Consider the following 19,706-nt stretch of genomic DNA (forward strand, 5'->3'; position numbering starts at 1 on the left):
TTTTCCAAAGAGTTTATATAGAACTGGAACTAATTGTTCCTTAAGTGTTTGGTAGAATTCACTTGTGGATTCATCAGGCCATGGAGAGTTTTTCTTAGGGAGTTCTAGGAAGGCTTGTTGAATTTCTTTTTCTGAGATAGGTTTGTTTAGGTATTTAATCTCTTCTTCATTTAACCTGGGCAACTTATATTTTTGTAAATATTCATCCATTTCACTTAGATTGCCAAATGAATTGGCATAGAGTTGGGCAAAATAATTCTGAATTATTACTTTAATTTCCTCCTCATTGGTGGTGTGTTCACCTTTTTTCATTTATGATACTAGCAATTTGATTTTCTTCTTTTTTAAATCAAATTGACCAGAGGTTTATCAGTTTTATTGTTTTTTTTTTCATAAAACCAGCTCTTGGTTTTATTTATTGGTTCAATAGTTTTCTTGCTTTTGATTTTATTAATTTCTCCTTTAATTTTTAGAATTTCTCATTTGTTATTTAATTGGGTGGTTTTTAATTTGTTCTTTCTCTAATTTTTTTTAGTTGAAGTTAGTTCATTGATTTCTTCTTTCTCTAATTTAGTCATATAAGCATTTAAAGATACAATATATCCCCTGACAGCTGCCTAGAGTGTATCCCATAGGTTTTGTTATGTTGTTTCATTATTGTCATTATCTAGGATGAAATAATTAATTGTTCCTAAAATTTGTTGCTTGATCCACTCATTCTTTAAAAATGAGGTTATTTAGTTTCCAATTAGTTCTGGGTCTATATCTCCCTGGCCCAGTATTGCATATGATTTTTATTGCATTGTGATCTGAGAAAGATGTATTCACTATTTCGCCTTTCTGCAATTGATCATTAGGTTTTTATGTCCTAGTACATGGTCAATTTTTGTGTGCCATTTACTGCAGAAAAAAAAGTATATTCCTTTCTATCCCCATTCAATTTCTTCCATAGGTCTATCATATCTAGCTTTTCTTACAATCTATTTACCTCCTTAACTTTGTTCTTGTTTATTTTATGATTAGATTTATCTAAATCTGAGAGTGGAAGGTTGAAGTCTCCCACTAGTAGAGTTTTGCTGTCTATGTCTTCCTGTAGTTCTTTCAACTTCTCCTCTAAGAATTTGGATGCTGTACCATTGGGTGCATACTTATTTAGTATTGAAATTTACTTTATTGTCTATGGTATCTTATAGGAGGATATAGTTTCCTTCCTTATCTCTTTTAATGCTATCTATTTTTGCAGCTGCTTTGTCTGAGATAAGGATTGCTACCCCGGCTTTTTTCACTTCAGCTGAAGCAAGATATATATTTTGCTCCAACCTTTTACCTTTACTCTATATGTATCTCTCTGCTTCAGATGAGTTTTGTGTAAGCAGCATATTGTAGGATTCTGGTTTTTAATCCACTCTGCTATTTGCTTATGTTTTAAGGGAGAGTTCATCCCATTACATTCAAAGTTATAATTACTAACTCTTTATTGCCCTCCATGCTATCTTCCTTCCTTTTGTATTTTACCCCCCTTTCCCTTTATCCATACTCCCCAGTGTATTGTTTCTGAATCCCACCACCCTCTTATATCAATCCCACTCCCCTTTCTTTCTCCCTTTCCCATTTCCCTTTCTTCTCTTCCTTCTGTTAGTTCCCCTTTTCCTCCCCCTCCCCACCCTCCTCCCCTTTTTCCCTTACAATACCTGAAAGATAAGGTAACTTTCTTAACTTAACTGTAAGTGTCTAAATTAACTTTAAGCCAAGTCTGATGAGAAGAAGATTCAGATGGCTCTCACCTCCTCCCTTCTTCCCCCCAAGTACAATAGGTCTTTTCTACCTCTTGATGTAATGAGATTTATCCCATTCAGTCTCTTCCATCCTCCCATCTCCTTACTGTCCTCATTTTTAAGGAGGTTTTTTTTATTTTTTATTAATATTTTATTTGTTTTCCAATCATATACAATAATAGTATCTACCTATCTTTTTTGTAAGGTTTTGAATTTTACAATTTCCCCCCACCCTCCCTTCCCTCCCATCCACAGAAGGCTGTCTGATAGTCTCTACATTGTTTCCATGCTATACATTGATCCAAAATGAATGTATTATAAGAGTAAATATAAGAGTAAAAATATACCCCCCCTCTCCCTCCAAGAAGATGAGAAAACTCAAGAATAAAGAGAGAGAAAAAAATCTAATTCAGTCTGTGTTCAGATTCCAATGGCTCTGTCTCTGGGGTGAGCTGCCTTCTTTATCATACGTCTACCACAGAAGTTGCTTAAATATTTTTTCCCACAGTTTTTATTACTTCCTTTATTTCCTTTCCATCTATTCCTTCAACTCTCATTTATTCTATTCTATTCTCTCTCTCTCTCTCTCTCTCTCTCTCTCTCTCTCTCTCTCTCTCTCTCTCTCTCTCTCTCTCTCTCCTTTCGTCCTGTCCCTGTCTTCTCTCTCTTCTATCACCTATTCCCCCCTTTTCTCCCCCCCCATTTCCCCTTATCCCATCCCTTTCTTCTCATTTTTCTCTAGGGTAAGATAGATTTCCTCACCCTATTAAATGTGTATGTTATTTCTTCTCTGAGCCATTTCTGATGAAAATGAAGGCTCACTTATTACCCCTTGCCTTGCCCCTTTCCACTCCAGTGAAAAAACTTGTTCTTGACTCTTATGTGAAATTTCTTAGCTTCTTATTCATCTCCTTTCCATTCCTCCCAGTACTTTCCTTTACCACCCATTGACTCCATCTTTTTACTATATTATACAATTATATTCAGCTCCTTCCTGTGTCCTGTCTATATATGCTCCTTCTAATAGCTCTTATAAATGAGAAAGTTCATATGAGTTATCAATATCTTCTTCCTATTCAGGAATATAAATAGTTCAATATCATTAAGTTCCTCATAGTTAGTCCTTCTCTTCGACCCCCTCTATGGTTCACCAGAGTCCTGTACTTGGAGATCAAACTTTCTGTTCAGTTCTGGTTGTTTTAATAGGAAAGTTTGAAAGTCCCCTGTTTCATTGAAAGTCCATCTTTTCCCCTCAAAAAAGGATGTTCACTTTTGCTGGGTAGTTGATTCTCAGTTGCAAACCAAGATCTTTTGCCTTCTGGAATATCATATTCCAATCCCTATGAGCCCTTAATGCTGCCAGATCCTGTGTAATCCTGACTATGGAGACTTCGTAGTTGAAGTGTTTGTTTCTGGCAGCTTTTAGAATTTTCTCTTTACTTGGGAGTTTTGGAATTTGGCTATAATATTCCTGGAAGTTTTTCTTTTGGGATCTCTTTCAGGAGGTGACTGGTAAATTCTCTTGATTTCTATTTTACCTTCTGCTTCTGGAATCTCAGGGCAATTTTGCAGAATTATTTCTTGAAAAATGAAATCTAGACTCTTCTCCTGATCATGGCTTTCAGATAGCCTTAATAATTTTTAAATTACTTATTCTGGATCTGTTTTTGAGGCCAGCTCTTTTTCCAATTAGATATTACACATTTTCTTCTAATTTTTGACTTTTTTGGAAGAGTTTTATTTCTTCCTGATTCCTTGCAAAGTCATCAGCTTCCTTTAGTTCAATTCTGCATTTAAAAGAGTTATTTTCTTCAGAGAGCCTTTTTATCTCCTTTCCCAACTGGCCAATTCTTCTTTTTAAGGCATTCTTCTCCTCATTTGCCTTTTGTTTTGCTTTTTCCATTAGGCCTAAACTGGTTTTTAACATATTATTTTCTTCAGTATTTTTTGTATACCTTTCACCAAGCTTTTGATTTAGTTTTCATGATTTTTCTGCATCACTCTCATTTCTCCTCCCAATTTTTCCTCCATCTCCCTTAATCACTTTTCAGTCTTTTTTGAATTATCCATAGTCTGAGCCCATTTTCTATTTCCCTTGGAGGTTTTGGATACAGAAGTTTCGATTTTGTCATTATCTGAGTATGTGTTTTGATCTTCCATGGGACTAAAGTAATTCTCTGTGGTCAGATTTTTCTTTTTCTGTTGTTGACTCATTTTCTCAGCACAGGACAGCACTTTCAAGGCTTTGGTTTTTTGGGTTTTTTGTACACCCCACTGGGCCCTTTATTCCTCCAAGGTCTTATGCTCTCTTGCCTGTGCTTTGATATGTAGATGGTCCCCATATTTCCCTCTGCCCTGTGGTTATAAGCAGGGATCCAGTTTGACTACTTAGTATGGATGCCCAAACTGCAACCTCAGTCTGAGTGTAGACTAGTAGTATAGTCCTACCCCCGAAGGAGAGAAAAGAAATCTCTGCAAACTTCCCTTACTGTCTCTGGGGATACAGGCTGCTTTCTCCAGCTTCTCACTGCATATTCTGCGGCTTGTGCTCTTCACTCCAAACTGATTCTGGTGTAGTAGATTTCTCTCACCACCCCTTCAAGCTGTTGCCAGTAATCTCTGAGCTGGGCTGGGCTAGGCTGCATGATCCAGGCTTTTTTCTAACCCCCCACCCCAATCCTGATGGAAATACACCTTTCCTGTGGAACTTCTAAGTTATCTTGGACTGGGAAAATGTGTCACTCAGTATTTCTGTGCATTCTGCCCCTCCAAATTTTGACTAGAGTCATAATTTGTTGGCTTTTGAAGTTTTGTGGGGGGAGGAGTTCCCAGGAAATGCTTTCTTCATGCCTCCATCTTGGCTCCACCTCCTGAGATATTGTTTTTAATTCATTCTGAGACCCAGAAAAGTCAGGAGTGTCCAACACTTCTGGCTAAGTATGTTTTCTCTAATCAAGTTACAATTCTCAAGAGTTATGAGACTTTCTCCCAAGTAGGTATATAGCCAGTTTCATCTTTGGATAGCAGTTTTTTTCTTTGCACCCCCCCCCCCTTTTTAACCTTTTCATGTGTCTCTTGAGCCTCCTGTTTGATGTGCAAATTTTCTATTAAGGTCTGGTCTTTTCATCATGAAATTTGGAAAGTCTCCCATTTCATTAAATGTCCATATTTTCCCCTGGAAAAGAAGGCTCAGCTTTGTGGGATAGTGGATTTTTGGCTGCATTCCAAGTTCCCTTGCTCTTTGGAATATCTCATTCCAGGCCCTTTGATCCATGAATGTTGCTGCAGCCAGGTCCTAGGTAATCCTTACTATGGCTCCCTGGTACTTAATTTTTTCTTTCTGGATGCTGGCAGGATTTTTCCTCTTATCTGATAGTTCTGGAATTTGGCCAGAACATTCCTTGGTGTTTTCATTTTAGGATCTCTTTCTGGAGGGGATCGATGTATTCTTTCAATAATGATTTTGCCCTCTGGTTCCATGATATCAGGGCAATTTTCCATCACTAAATCCTGTAATATTAAGTCCAGGCTTTTTTTCTCTTCAATGTTTTCAGGAAGGCCTATAATTCTCAGGTTGTTCCTTCTTGAACTGTTCACAAAGGCAGTGGTTTTGCTGATGAGGTATTTAACATTTTCTTCTATATTTTTAGGGCTTTTAGTTTTGTTTAACACAATCTTGTTGTCTCATGAAATCATTAGTTTCTGCTGATTCAATTCTTTTTTTTTTAGACAAGAAGGTTTTTCTTCATTTATCTTTTGCAACTACTTTTCCAGTTGGTCAATTCTATTTTTGAAGGAGTTTTCCATTTGCCCAAGTGTAGTTTTGAGAGAATTATTTTCTTTTTGCATTTATCCAATTGAGGACTTGAGAGAATCATTTTCTTTTTGCATTTGCCCAATTGAAGATCTGAGAAAATTATTCTCGTTTTGTATTTGTCCAATTGTATTTTCCAAGGATTTGCTTTCTTGATGCGAGATGTTAATTTTCTCTCACAATGTGTTAATTTTTTCTTGAGTTTCTTTTCCCAATTTTTCCAATCGATTTTTAAACTCCTTCCTGATTTCTTCAAGGAAGTCTTTCTGTGCTGGAGACCAATTTATATTCTCCCAGAAGTGCTAGATCTCTCTGGGTTAGAATTTATTTCTTCTAAGTATTTATCCATGGGCTCCCCTTTTGTCTGGCCTTTTTTCTTTCTTTTTGGGGGTTTTTTTTTGTTTATTTGTTTTAGGTTTTTGCAAGGCAAATGGGGTTTAAGTGGCTTGCCCAAGGCCACAAAGCTAGGTAATTATTAAGGGTCTGAGACTGGATTTGAACCCAGGTACTCCTGACTCCAAGACCTGTGCTTTATCCACTACGCCACCTAGCCACCCCCTTTATTCTTCTTTCTAGGATCTTGTGGGGGGTCTGGCTCTCAAAGGTTTGCTTTTGAAGATCCTAGAGGTTTTGTTCACTTGGCTTAGTAATACCAAGGACCGGTCAGTAGGGAGCATTGGTTGCTTTCTATGGAGTGTTTGGAGCCCTCAGCAGCAGGTTGTGAGTTGACCTTGAACACTGGGCTGGACCCTGGGAGAGGGAGTTAATCTCTTTCCATTGAGTGAACTCTGTTGACCTTGTCTTATCCTGGGGAGGGGGGTTGTTTGTTCTCTGCAAAGGGCTCCACTGAAAGTATGGAGCTCAGGTCCCCAAAGACTCTGCAGCTAAAGTTGTATCTGGCACCCACCACTCACCAAAGTCTCTATGGATGAGGTTGGTCCTCTGGCTTCCCCCAGCTGCTGTTCCTGTGCTGACCCTCATAGTAGGTGTTCTCCTTGCTTCTCTTTCTGGGCTTTGTCAATTGAATTTCTATCAAGAGGTTTCTTTCATGTTGTTTCTGAGGGAAAAGAGGAGCACTTAACACAGTGCCTGTCTCTCTCCACCATCTTGGCCAGAAGTCAGGTTGCTAGTCTTAACAGGTACATGAGACCACTGTCTAGGCAAAGCAGTCATTAACAGGACATATTACCTGAGTGGCAACTATGAAAATAAATCAGGAAAGTCTAAAGGAAAGAAAATTAGGAAAGAGAACATGAGAATGATGGAGGGAGTTCATCAACATCTGGGCTCTTGAGGAGACAAGCATTCCTTTCCTTCCTCAATAGAAATGTGATAGCCAACCAACCAAAAGTCCTAGCAAAGGTTTTCAGATTAAAACACCCTAAAATGGTAAGAAATATATACCTTTTGATCCTACCCTTCTCTAGAATGATTCAAAACACAATTCCTGTCCCCTAATTAATGATTTAACTAGAAACTCAAGACTTTAGGCAATCTCGACTGAGGATGTAAGCTATCCAGTTTGAGGTGGTCAAATGTCTGGTCTTTTAGATATTAAATAAGGGATCTTCATCTATGGTCAGGGGATATACTTTGAAATTCCTCTTTCCCAAAATGTGGGTAGATATGATGACAATACAATCCATGAAGAAATGATAGATTTGGAATTTGTGCCTTCCTTAACATGTAATTGCAACTGTTGTTTTAGTTCCTGTCCCAGATTATATAAATGGGATTGATTTAATTATCTAGAAATGTCTACCTACATGAAAGGATCCCTTAAAGAGAAAACTCTGGGGAACATGCTAACCATCTTTGAATATTGGAAGAGTTGTTATTCAAGTAGGTGGTTAACAGGGTTAAATATCTTGCCCAGGATCACACACCTGTCTGAGGTTATATTTAAACTCAGGAAGATGAGAATTCCTAACTTCAGGTCTAGTACTCTATCTAGGATGCCACCAAACTGGTGGTGTAGTGGGTTCAAAGATGTCTACCAACTTTTCTATTTTGTGTAGAAAAAGTTCCATCTCTTATATGTGTTAAATATGGTCCATTTTTAGGAGCTCCAGGATGATGATTGGTAGGGGACAAGATATTATCAGCTATCTACTGTTTCTAGATATACATTTTTGGAATAGCCAGGAGTTGTAGTATATATTTGGAATCCCTGTTGTTAGGGAGACTGAGGCTGATGAATCACTAGAATTCAGAAATTCTGAACTACATTGAAACTAAAGTCAAAGGGGTATTAACCCTAAATCTGGGACCAGGGAACTAGAAGGGAATGGGAAGAGGAGGTAACAGGCTGTCTAAAGAGGGGAAATCCAGTTCAGGTCAGAAAAAATGAAGCAGATTAAATCAATATTGGCATTGGGCCTTTAAATGGCCATTGTAGATCCAACCTGGGTAAGATAAAGAAATTCAATCTCGACAAAAAAAAAAGTAGGGAAATTTGAGCCCAGTGATTGGTTGAAAAAGATGACAGTATGGGACTAGAACATTTCCCAATTTAATCAAGATGCTAACAAGACAGATGTGGAGAGTCTAATAAAAGGAGGTATGATGAAACTATTTGAATTTAAATGATCACCATTGAGTTACACTGCAGGAAAACTCAGTTATTTTCAGTGATAAAAATAATATCATCATCATCATCATCATCATCATTATATAAAGCTTGAAGGCTTACAAAGTACAGCTATGTGGTACAGTAGGCTCAGTTATTTATTAACTGAGGGACCCTGAACATGTCATTAGCCTCTGTTTGTCTGAGTTTCTTCATCTATAAAATGAGGATAATGATAGCACCTATCTCCCAGGGTAGTTGTGAGGATCAAATGAGATAAACCATTATAAAGTAATTAGCATAGTGCCTGGAGCATAGGAACATAGGAAGTATTATATATAACTGTTAACTATTATTATTATTATAAATAGTAAAATAATGAATAAATAAATAAAACAGTATACTTGAAAGTAGCTAATGACTATGACCATGGGTCTTCCCAGGTATTTCCAAATTTCCTGGCTGTGGAAGATGGCTTGATGAGACTCTCCCGAGAAGACCAAAGGTCTCTAGTAAAGGCTCTCCTATTTTTTGCTTATTCTACCTTGTAATGTCAAATCAGATTCATTATAGAAGAGATTATAACATTCCAGTCTGCAAAGATCCTAACTAAAGGAGAAAGGGCTTAATTATTAATATATAACTACATAAAAATATGTGCATGCATGAATATATTTTTTTCCAAGCAAGCAATATCAATTCATTTACATTTTCTGGAGTGAGGAAGGAGAGCACTTATGGTTACAAAATTCTAAGAAATGAACATATCTTTATACACATAAGAAGAATGGTTATAAAAGCCATCCAAGAAAAGACATTATGAAATGAATCATAGCAATCATCATTAAAGGAACCCAACAAGCCAGTATCAAGGTAAAAGTACACCAAGTCATCCCTGTCTTAAGATCTCAAAACTCCCAGGTTCATTGACCCTCGAAATTCCTGTATTTGGGAAGGATAAGCTTAACCAATAGTAGCTGATCCAGGGTACACATAACAAAATGTGACTGGAGTTTTGAATATATTGTCTGCTGGCAGTTATAAATAATTACTCCGTCTTTGGGAAACCAGTCCGGTAAGAGACAAGAGTGCTTTGTAGGCTATGAAGCTCTCTTTGCAGCTAAGTTATTTATCCCTCAAAGAATTCTCTAAAATAATTCTGTTCAATTCAATTAAATTAAATTCAACAAGAATTATCTATTAAGTATCTATTATGTATCAGTCACTGAGAGGCATTATAGAAATTTGATTTCAAATCCAGCAAGACATGTTCAGATTTCACCTCTGATACATATTGTGTGACCTAGTGACTATTTAATGTATATAGTGTCAGTATGTAGCTACTTACATCTTATTTCCCAATTAGAATGTAAGCTTCCTGAGGGAAAATACTATCTTTTGACTCTTTTTGTATCCCCAGCACTTAGCACAATACCCACCATATTGTAAGATGACTAATTATAAGATTCAGAGGAGATGTCAACCTGAATTAGGAAAGAAAGTTTCCCTGACTGGAAATCACACAACCAATATGTGACGATAGTAAAAACTTAAACCCAGATCTTCTTGTTCTAAGGTCAACCCTCTATCCAAAACAACATGCTGCTTATCATAGTAAAGGCTTAATAAATGCCTTCTTGTAGGATGGATGGATGGATGGCTGAATGGATGGATGGATGGATGGATGGATGGATGGATGGATGGATAGATGGATGGATTCAGGGATGCATTTAGGTGGATGAAAAGATGAATAATTGAACTATTAATGGTTATTCAGTCAAATTTTTGGAAATAAGTAGATCCCTAATTTCAATTATGTCCCTACATATGCAATTGCCCTATTGATGAGACATATTATTGACCAAGAATTCCATTGTCAGTCAGTCAACAAGCCTTTTACTATGTTTATCAATGGTTACTTAATATAGAAGGCAGATTTCTACAGGTAAGTAGGCCTCTGATTCCTTCCATACTCACATTGGTCATTTAAATACTCATATTAATGCCTCTTCAACTGAGAGATTATGGCAAAACAGAACACTATTTAAGGGGCAACCCTCAAAAAAAAACCTTCTAGTTGATTGGATTCATGTAGCTAGTGGTCATTTAGGGCAGGGCACAGGTGAATAATGAAACCATTGATGAGAGATGCTGTTGACTAAGGATTCCATTGTCAGTCAGCCAATGAGCATTAATGAAGTGTTTACTATGTTACAAGCAATGTTGTGAGAGCTGGTGACAAAAAAAAAGACAAAAAAAAATTTTTACCCTTAAGGAGCCTACATTCTGATGAGGGAAACAATACATAAATTACTAGGGGAATACACAGAATACATAGAAGCTAAGATAATGGGTGAAAGTGATAGTAATTGGGAGTGATGGGGAGACTAGGAAAAGCATCCAATGACATTTGAGCTGAATCTTGAAGGAAACCATAGACCCTAGGAGATGGGAGGGAAGACAGAAGTTATTTCAAGGCTGGGAAGAAGCCAGAACAAAGTCATGGAGTGAGCGTCACATATAAAAAACAGCAAATAGATGAATAAACCATAAGACTAGAAAGGTGGAAGGGAACAGGTAGTGGATAGCTTTAAATGTCAAACAGAAAACATATTTGATCCTGAAGATGAAAAAGAAACCCTGGAATTTATTACAAGTCAGACCCATACTTTTGGGAAATAATTTTGGCAACTAAGTGGAAGATAAATTAGAGAAGGGAGAAGCTGAAGGCAGTGAAACCAATTGAGAGGGGCCATTCCAACAACTCAAGTGAGAGGTGATGAGGACCTGAAGGAATGATGTCTAAGGAACAAGAAGGGTCTAGATGAGGTTTAGACTGCCTTTGTGGCTTCTTAATATGCCAGGTATGACAGCATCCATTCACATACTGCTGTGGATCCACTCAAAGATACTAGAGTGGTTTGCCATTTCCTTCTCCAACTATTTTACAGATGAGGAAATTGAGGCAAATAAGATTAAGAAATTTGCCCAAGCTCAGGAAGTAAGTGTCCAAGGTCGGATTTGAACTCAAAATGATGTCTTCCTGACTCCAAGTCAAGTGTTCTATAAACTGTGCCATTAGAGGGCAACAACTCCACAAGCTTGTAGGAATTGCCCCATCTGAGTGGCAAGAAAAAGACCAAATAATTTAGTTATAAAGTCTCATATGTGGAAGTTAACTATGGGGGGTCAATTGTGTGTGAGGGTATCAAGGACTTCTAGTAGAAAACAGATTTTTCAATCCCCAGTGTTTACCAGCACCTAAACCTTCTCTCCCTTTCTTCAAATATATGAGACACATTAAAGAGAGGGATTGTCTAGATATTTCTTGATAACCAATAGGCACACCTTGGGCATACACTGACCCTGAATGTCCCTCATTTTTAAAATACTTTTCCTCCTCTCTGCCCCCTAACCCTGGTTCTTTTCCCTGTTATTGTGAAATCACTTTAGTTGTGTCTGACTCTTCTTGATCCCTTTTAGGAGACTTTCTTGTCAAAGTTACTGAAGTAGTTTTGCCATTTCTTTCTCCAAATTATTTTACAGATGAGGAAAATGAGGAAAACAAAGTTAAGTGACTTGCCCAGAGTCACACCGTTGGTAAATGTCTGAGGCCAGATTTGAATTTGGGAAGACGAATCTTCCTGATTTCAAGCCTGGCACTCTATCCACTGTGCCACTTTAACTGTCTTCTTCAAAATTCAAATCCCACCTTCTACAGATGGCTTTTCCCAGCTTCTCCCCTTCCTCCACTTTTGGAATCTTCCCTCTGAGATTACCCTTCCATTTACACTACATATATCTTGAATGTACATAATTTTTGTGTGTTGTTTCCCTCATTAGAATGAAAATTCCATAAGAGTGGGGACAAAGTTTCTACCTCCATTTTTTAAAAGTTTTGCATCTAATACAATCTAAGCACTTAAATGTTTGTTAACTTCCTGAGAGGATGCAGGTGGTCAGGCTTATATAATAAAAGCTAGCATTGGCATAGTACTAAATGATGTGGTATAAAGCATTTCACATATAGTATTTCATTTAATCCCTATAACAGCACTGTGATGCAGGTAATATCATACCCCTTTTACAGATGGGGAAAGTGAATCAAACAAATAGTAAGAATCTGAATCAGGATTCAAACTCAGTTCTTCCTGATTCTAAGTCTAACATCTATCTACTATGACACCTAGACAAATGGCACAGAAGATGCCAGAATTCTTGGGACTGGCCTCCTTCCCACCTCCACTCTCAATTCCCACTCCCATCACAGAGAAAACCCTCTACCTCAGAGGTTTCAAATACAATGTCTGTAGACCACCCAGAACCAGATCAAAATGTAATTGGGAAATATTTAACAAAATAAATAAAATATAATAAAAGGTAGCCAATATTATATTTTAAAAATTCAGTCAATATGTGATCCTCAGTCATCTTTATATATAAATTAGTGACCTTTATTTTTAATCTAAGTTTGATACCACTGCTCTACCTTATTTGGATATTTCAATCCCCTTACTCAGTTCCTAAACTCCACCCTCTCAATGCATACTTGGGTCTGTTAGCTATGGAACAGCCTCCTCTATGCTTATCTATAAGCTGAGAATGGAAATTGGAAGTCACTTTTCGACATAGTCCTGAGGAAGTCTCTTGGTATTTTCCAAGTAGACTTCTAGATAAGACAGCATATCTTTGGAAGAGGAGTCTTCCTGACTCCAAGCCTAGAACTCTACCCACTGAACCACCTAGCTGATTCTAAGAGGCAAAAGGGGGAGTGAAATCTTTGATCCATTATATCCAGGAGCTATACCTCCCCTTCTAGCCATAGCTTATATCTTTATGTCTAATTTTCTCCCAAATAGCCAAATGAAACTATCCAGAAGTAGGGATATCTGTACAATGGAAAAGAGGATACTGCCAGATAGTCTATATGTAGCTGGGGTACCTTCTGACCCAGTTTATGTACACTCTCCCAAATATAATGGGTCAAGGCTTTCACCAAAGAAACCGCTTAGTACAAGGAGGTAAGGGGGAATAATTGAGTAAACCATTATTTATTAATATCCCCAAATTAGAATGACAATCATGCAACCAGCATTGGTCAAAGCAATGTTACTTTCCAAGGTTGCCAATGTGCCTGGTCTCTTGTAGTTTTGATCTACTTTGCCCACATTTACCAGTCAGGAGTTCATGTCTACAACCCAGAATATAATAGAAATAAAAGCAGTTTGAAACCAATCATCAATTCTCTGATGAGAGAGCCCATTGAATATAACCCTTCTCATCTGCCTGTAGAGAACTTGGGATCATTCCAACTTTCATCAGAAGATACTGAAGAGCATAACCAATAAGGCCAGAGATGGGAGGACTAGATAAAGGACTTGGACTCTCTCTCTCTTCATGGCATTGATTTTCCTCAATAAAACATAAGGCCCTTGAGGGCAAGCATTGGTTCGTATTTATATCACCATATCTAGTACAGTACATTGTACACAGTTTGTACACAATTGACATTTATTGTGTTGGACCAAATTGAATTGAACTATTAGGGTTAACCAAAGAAATTCACTACCAATGCCACCAACAATTTTTAATAACATGATTTAGGACCATTGTTTTTTAGTTTTCTATGTTACTATTGCTTTGTGCTGCTGTTTAGAGGGTCAAGTAGTTTATGGGGGGAAAATAATAATTATCTAAAAAGGAGCCTTGGTGTCTCTATGTGCATGTTTATGTGATCAATTAAGAGGAAGAATGATGCAAGCTAAACAGATTTGACTCCTCTCATTCTCCTACATGCCAACAGATGAATTTATAAAATGTAGCCCCAAGGCACCGAATCAAATCAGTTAGATTCTCTGTACTGACTTGTAAATGATTATAATATTCATATACACATGATTTTTCTCACCTCTTTTTGTCCAGACCTGTTAATTAATCTGAACAAGGAACTTCCAGCAAAGAAACTCTGTCTTCCAATTGGTAATGGCAATTGTTCTTTAACTTCAAGACCTGGATAGTTGCCAGGAAACTTTATTGAGTTTAAGTAACTGTCTAATCAGTAAGTGACAAGGCAGCTAGGTGGTGTAATGAATAGAGCACTGGTCCTGGAGTCAGGAGGACCTGAGTTCAAATCTGAACTCAGGCATTTAATAATTAGCTAGCTGTGTGAACCTGGGCAAGTCACTTAGCCCATTTCCTTGCCAAAAAAAGCAAACAAACCAAAAAATCAGAAGTGAAACTCTAGTATGTCAGATTCTATCATTTTACCATGCTGCCTCTCTTTCTTTATCCAGACTGGTGCATTTATAAAGGACTTAAGAGGCTTGTATATGCCAAAGTCCAGATAAATGTAAATCTAGGGGGATAGTAGCATGATCAGATCATTGTACTATCTTGATGTAGCACTAACTGGCTCCTGTATTGACATGTGCTGCCAATGTGTATCCCAGGATTGGCAAAGGCTGATGCTGCACATTTATCCTGGTGGCATCCTTTCATTCAGTATTGTTCTGATATCAATAAATCAAAATGGGATAAGTTCATTTGAGTGCAAGTGATCTATTCCCCTTGAATTTCTAAGCAGCTCAAGGCAGAGATGGGAGATATTCCAGGGAGAAGGAATAACATGAGCAAAACCCAGAATCTACACGGATACTGAATTTTGTTGGGTCTAGAAGGTGGCTCACCCAGTTTCATTGAAGCATAGAATTCTGAAGAGTATACTGGCACTACCACTTATTAGCTGTGAGACCTTGATCAAGCAGTTCACGCTTCCTTTCTGTGCCTCATTCTATTTCTGCAACATATTTTTTAACAAAGTGGCTACTTTAATCTTGGAGAAGGTGGCATGGGTTTTAAAAAGCATGGTAAAGAAATAAGCAGGGGGTGGGGCCAAGATGGCAGCAGGAGAAGAGACTCTCTTAGTGCTCTCTCCAAAATATTTCAAAATCCTTAAAATTATGACTCTAACTAAATTTTTGAGAGAGAGAGAGAGAGAGAGAGAGAGAGAGAGAGAATCCACAGAATGATCCAGTGAAGCAATTCTCCAGCCCAAGGTAACCTGGAAAATTGTGGGAAAATTGTGTTCCACAGGGTTGAAGGAGCAGGTGGAGTAAAGAAACTTCAGCCTCCTGGGAACAGCCCCAGGGTACCTGGGAGCACCAGCTCCCAGCAGCAGAAGCAGTTTCCTGAATCTGCATCCCAGGGACCACCAAGCACAATTTGGAAAATCAACAAGGAAACTTCTGCTAAAGCAAACACAAAGCCCAGGTCCTCAGCAGAGCCATGGCAGCCTAGATCCCAGAAAATGGAAGCAGGCTCATGGAGTTACCCAGCAGGAGCCATGCAGCAACTGCACCCTGAGTGCTCAGCCCACCAAAGGTAAAGGAGTGTAGGGAGATTGCTTAGGTCTGTTCTCTGTCCCTGGAACAGGACTCTGGGGCTTTGATAACATTCAGACCCTGGTCACAGTCTAGGCCCCTCATAGAGCAGGGACACCCCCAAAACCAGAAAATGAGTAAACAGAATAAAAAAGGAACCTGACCATAGACATTTACTCTGGTCCCATAGAGGACCAAAATACTCAATCTGAAGATGAGAAAGTCCAAGCTTCTGCATCTAAAGACTCCAAGAAATATAGAAGTTGGGCTCAGGCTATGACAGAGCTCAAAAAAGATTTTGAAAATCAAAGGAGGGGGCAGCTAGGTGGCACAGTGGATAAAGCACCGGCCCTGGAGTCAGGAGTACCTGGGTTCAAATCCGGCCTCAGACAATAATTACCTAGCTGTGTGGCCTTGGGCAAGCCACTTAACCCCATTTGCCTTGCAAAAAAAAAAAAATCTTAAAAAAAAAAGGAAAGAAAATCAAGGGAGATAGAAGAAAAACTTGGAAAAGAAATGAGAGAGATGTAGGAAAAACATGAAAAGAAGTCAGCAGCTTAGTCAAGCAGATCCAAAAAAATGCTGAAGAAAATAACATGTTAAAAACTAGGTTAGGTCAAATGGATAAAACAGTTCAAAAAGTTATTGAAAAGAATGCTTTAAAAAGCAGAATTTGACAGATGGAAAAGGAGATAAGAAAGCTCTCTGAAGAAAACTAATCCTTCAGATATAGAATAGAGCTAAAGGAAGCTGATAACTTTGTGAGAAATCAAGACACAATAGTACAACACCAAAACAATGAAAAATTAGAAGAAAATGTGAAATATCTCATTGAAAAAACAACTGATCTGGAAAACAGATCCAGAAAAGATAACATAAAAATTATTGGGCTGATGTCATGATCAGGAAAGAGCCTTAACCTCATTTTTAAAGAATTTCTACAGGAAAATTGCCCTGATATCCTAGAAGCAAAGGTAAAATAGAAATTGAGAGAATCCACCAATCTCCCCCAGAAAGAGATCCAAAAAAATATTATAGCCAAGTTCCAGAACTCCCAAGTCAATGAGAAAATATTACAAAGCAGCCAGAAAGACACAATTCAAATATCATGGAGCTGCAGTCAGGATCACACACAGGACATAGCAGCAACTACATTAAGGGCTCATAGGGATTGGAATATAATATTCCAGAAGGCAAAAGGGCTTGGAATGTGACTGAGAATCAACTACCCAGCAAAATTCAACATCCTATTCTAGGGGAAAAGATGGACTTTCAATGAACCAGGGGAATTTCAAATGTTCCTGTTGAAATGACCAGAGCTGAACAGAAAATTTGATCCTCAAGTACAGGACTCAGGTGAAGCATGGAGAGGGTAGATGAGAAGGGTAAATTATGAGGGACTTAATGATGATGAACTGCATGTATTCCTACACAGAACGATGATACTGATAATACTTATATGAACCTTCTCATCTAATAGAGCAGGTAGGGGAGCTTTTGTAGATGAAGCACAAGAGAGAGCTGAATTTGAAGATATAGTATATTGTAAAAATGGAGTCAATGGTTAAGAGAGTAAGAGTAAGGAAAGGCTAAGGAGTAAGAGAAAGGAGAATAGGCTAAGACATGTCATATAAATATATTTCATGTAGCTTTTGCAATGGTATGGAAGGGGGAAGGCAAGGGGGAATGAGGGAACCTTCATTCTCATTGGAAATGGCTCAGAGAGGAAAGAGCATACACACTCAATAGGGTATAGACATCTAGAAGAAAAAGGAGAGAAGGGGGACAGGGAGAGGGGAGGGGGGATGTGGGTGATAGAGGAGAGGGTAGGTCATAGGAGAGGATAGTCAGATATGACACATTTTCTTTTTTACTTTTTTCAAGGTGCTGGAGCTGGGTAGTCTGTTGGGGCCACAGAGCCAGATAATTGCTGTGTTTCTGGGGTGGGATGTAAGCTTGGGGCTCCTGGATGCAGGGCCAGTGCTCTGTCCACTATTCCCCTTGGCTGCCCCACAGCACATTTTAGAAGAGGGACAGAGTGAAAGGAGAGAGAAAATATAATAGATGGTAGTGGGGAGAAATGGATGAAGGGAATTACAATCAGCAACAGCAACTATGGAAAAATATGGAAGAAACTACTATGATGGACTAATGATAAAGAAGTGATCCACCCAAGACAGAGCTGATGATATCAGAACTTAGACTGAAACACATTTTTTCTCTTTCTTTTACTCTATTTCTCATGAGGTTTTATACTTTTGTTGGGGGAGGGGGTATTATGTTTACTCTTAAACAAGAATATTTTAGTCATGTGTAAATAAATTAAAGAAAAATTTAAAATGAAATAAAAAGTAATTAAATAAGCAAAGAGAGGGGAAAGTGGAATTCTAGGCATAAAACTGTTTGAACAAAAACATAAAGACATGAGAGTTTGGTGCAGGATGAAGAGAGTTGTCAGATTTTATTGGATTATAGCATGAATGGAAGGGAATAATAATGAGGTGACTATAACCTGGTTTCATTTAAGTCAAAACTAAAATTCCATCTGTTACAGGAAGTCTTCCCCAGCCTCTCAATTCCAAGGTTTCCCTTCTGTTAATTATTTCCTACTTATACTGTGCACAAATATATATATATATATATATAAAATCAATATAAAGTCAATTAGTTTTCTTTTTTATATAATTGTTTGTATATTGTCTCTTCTATTAGATTGTCAATTCCTTGAAGGAATTTGCCTTTGCCTCTTTTTGTTTCCCTAGCACTTAGTACAGTGTTTGGAATGTTGTAGGTACTTAATAAATGTTTATTTGTTGTTTATTAATAAATGTTCATTAATAATTGAAATGATTTTATTAATAAATTGGCTTAATAAATAAATTAATAAATAGAAATAATTATTAATTGAGTCTTTCTTAGAAACGATCTCTTCTACAGTTGGCAATAAACATCTGTCATACTCTCTGAAGAAGAAGAGAGGGAGGAAGGGACGAAAAAGGAGGGAGGTTAGCAGGGAATAAAAAAGGGAGGAGGAGGAGGAAGGAAGAAATGCCTTACCAAACTAAAATCATTTTATCTTTGCCAGGCCATAGTACAGTAGTCTTTGTACAGTAGGCACTTTACAAATGTCTATTGCTGTTATTGGACAGATAACTTCCATAGTGTTTGGAACCACTAAAGATTTTTGAGCAGAGGCATGACTTGACCAGTTCTGAAGGGGCAGTTTTAGAGCCAGAAGGGATAGTTTTCAGGCATCAGTTTACATAAGTATGGACATATTGTCATTCCGGCAGCCAACATGTCCAGAGAGTTGAGTTGTCTCGTTCTGTAAGAATTGGTTCAGCAAACAGCACTAAAAATAAGAATTTAAATTTCAGGCTCAGCTGATGGCTAAAAAAGAAAGTGAGTGTTCCCATCCAAATATTCAATGATTTCTATTAACTTTAATATATTTCATATGGCCAGTGCCTTCACCTGGTCCCCAAACTGCTGAACTTGCAAACTATTTTCTCTTTTGCAAATTGACTGCAGAAGGAATCAAAACATTTTTTTAGCTCTCATTCACCCTTTGTGAAATCATTTTAAATGTTTCTCCATCTTGCAGGAATTCCTGCAATAAGATGCTGATTCAGCTAAATGAGGAGCCCAAGTGTCAAAGGAGCTGAAAACCCATGCTATGGCACTGGCTACCATCATATCTCCATCTGAACATCAAATATGTTAGAAATAATTTTTGTCATACTACATAAATTACCTCAAAGCCAAAGAAATGCCTCACCCTGCTCACCTCTCCTTTGGGTAAATATTAAGAGGTAAGAAGTTATTGGATATCCTGCTTCTCATAGGACTAGTAGCAATTGGTGGCATAGTTAAATATGTGCTAGACTTTGACTCCAGAAGACTTGAATTCAAATCCTGTTTCAGATCCTACTATCATGTGACTATGGCCAAGACATTGTCTCTTAGACTGTTTCCTCAACTGTAAAATGGGGATAATAGTAGTCAATCTAACAGGATTCATGTCAGGATAAAGGTAAAGTGTTTTACAAACTTTAAAGGGATACATAAATGGAAGGAAGGAAACATACTTATTAAGTATCTATTGTGTGTCAAGCACTATAAAAGTATTCTCTCATTTGATCCCCACAACAACCATAGGAAATAGGAAC

The sequence above is a fragment of the Macrotis lagotis genome, chromosome X, assembly GCF_037893015.1.
Source record: "Macrotis lagotis isolate mMagLag1 chromosome X, bilby.v1.9.chrom.fasta, whole genome shotgun sequence".
Lineage (NCBI taxonomy): Eukaryota > Metazoa > Chordata > Mammalia > Peramelemorphia > Peramelidae > Macrotis > Macrotis lagotis.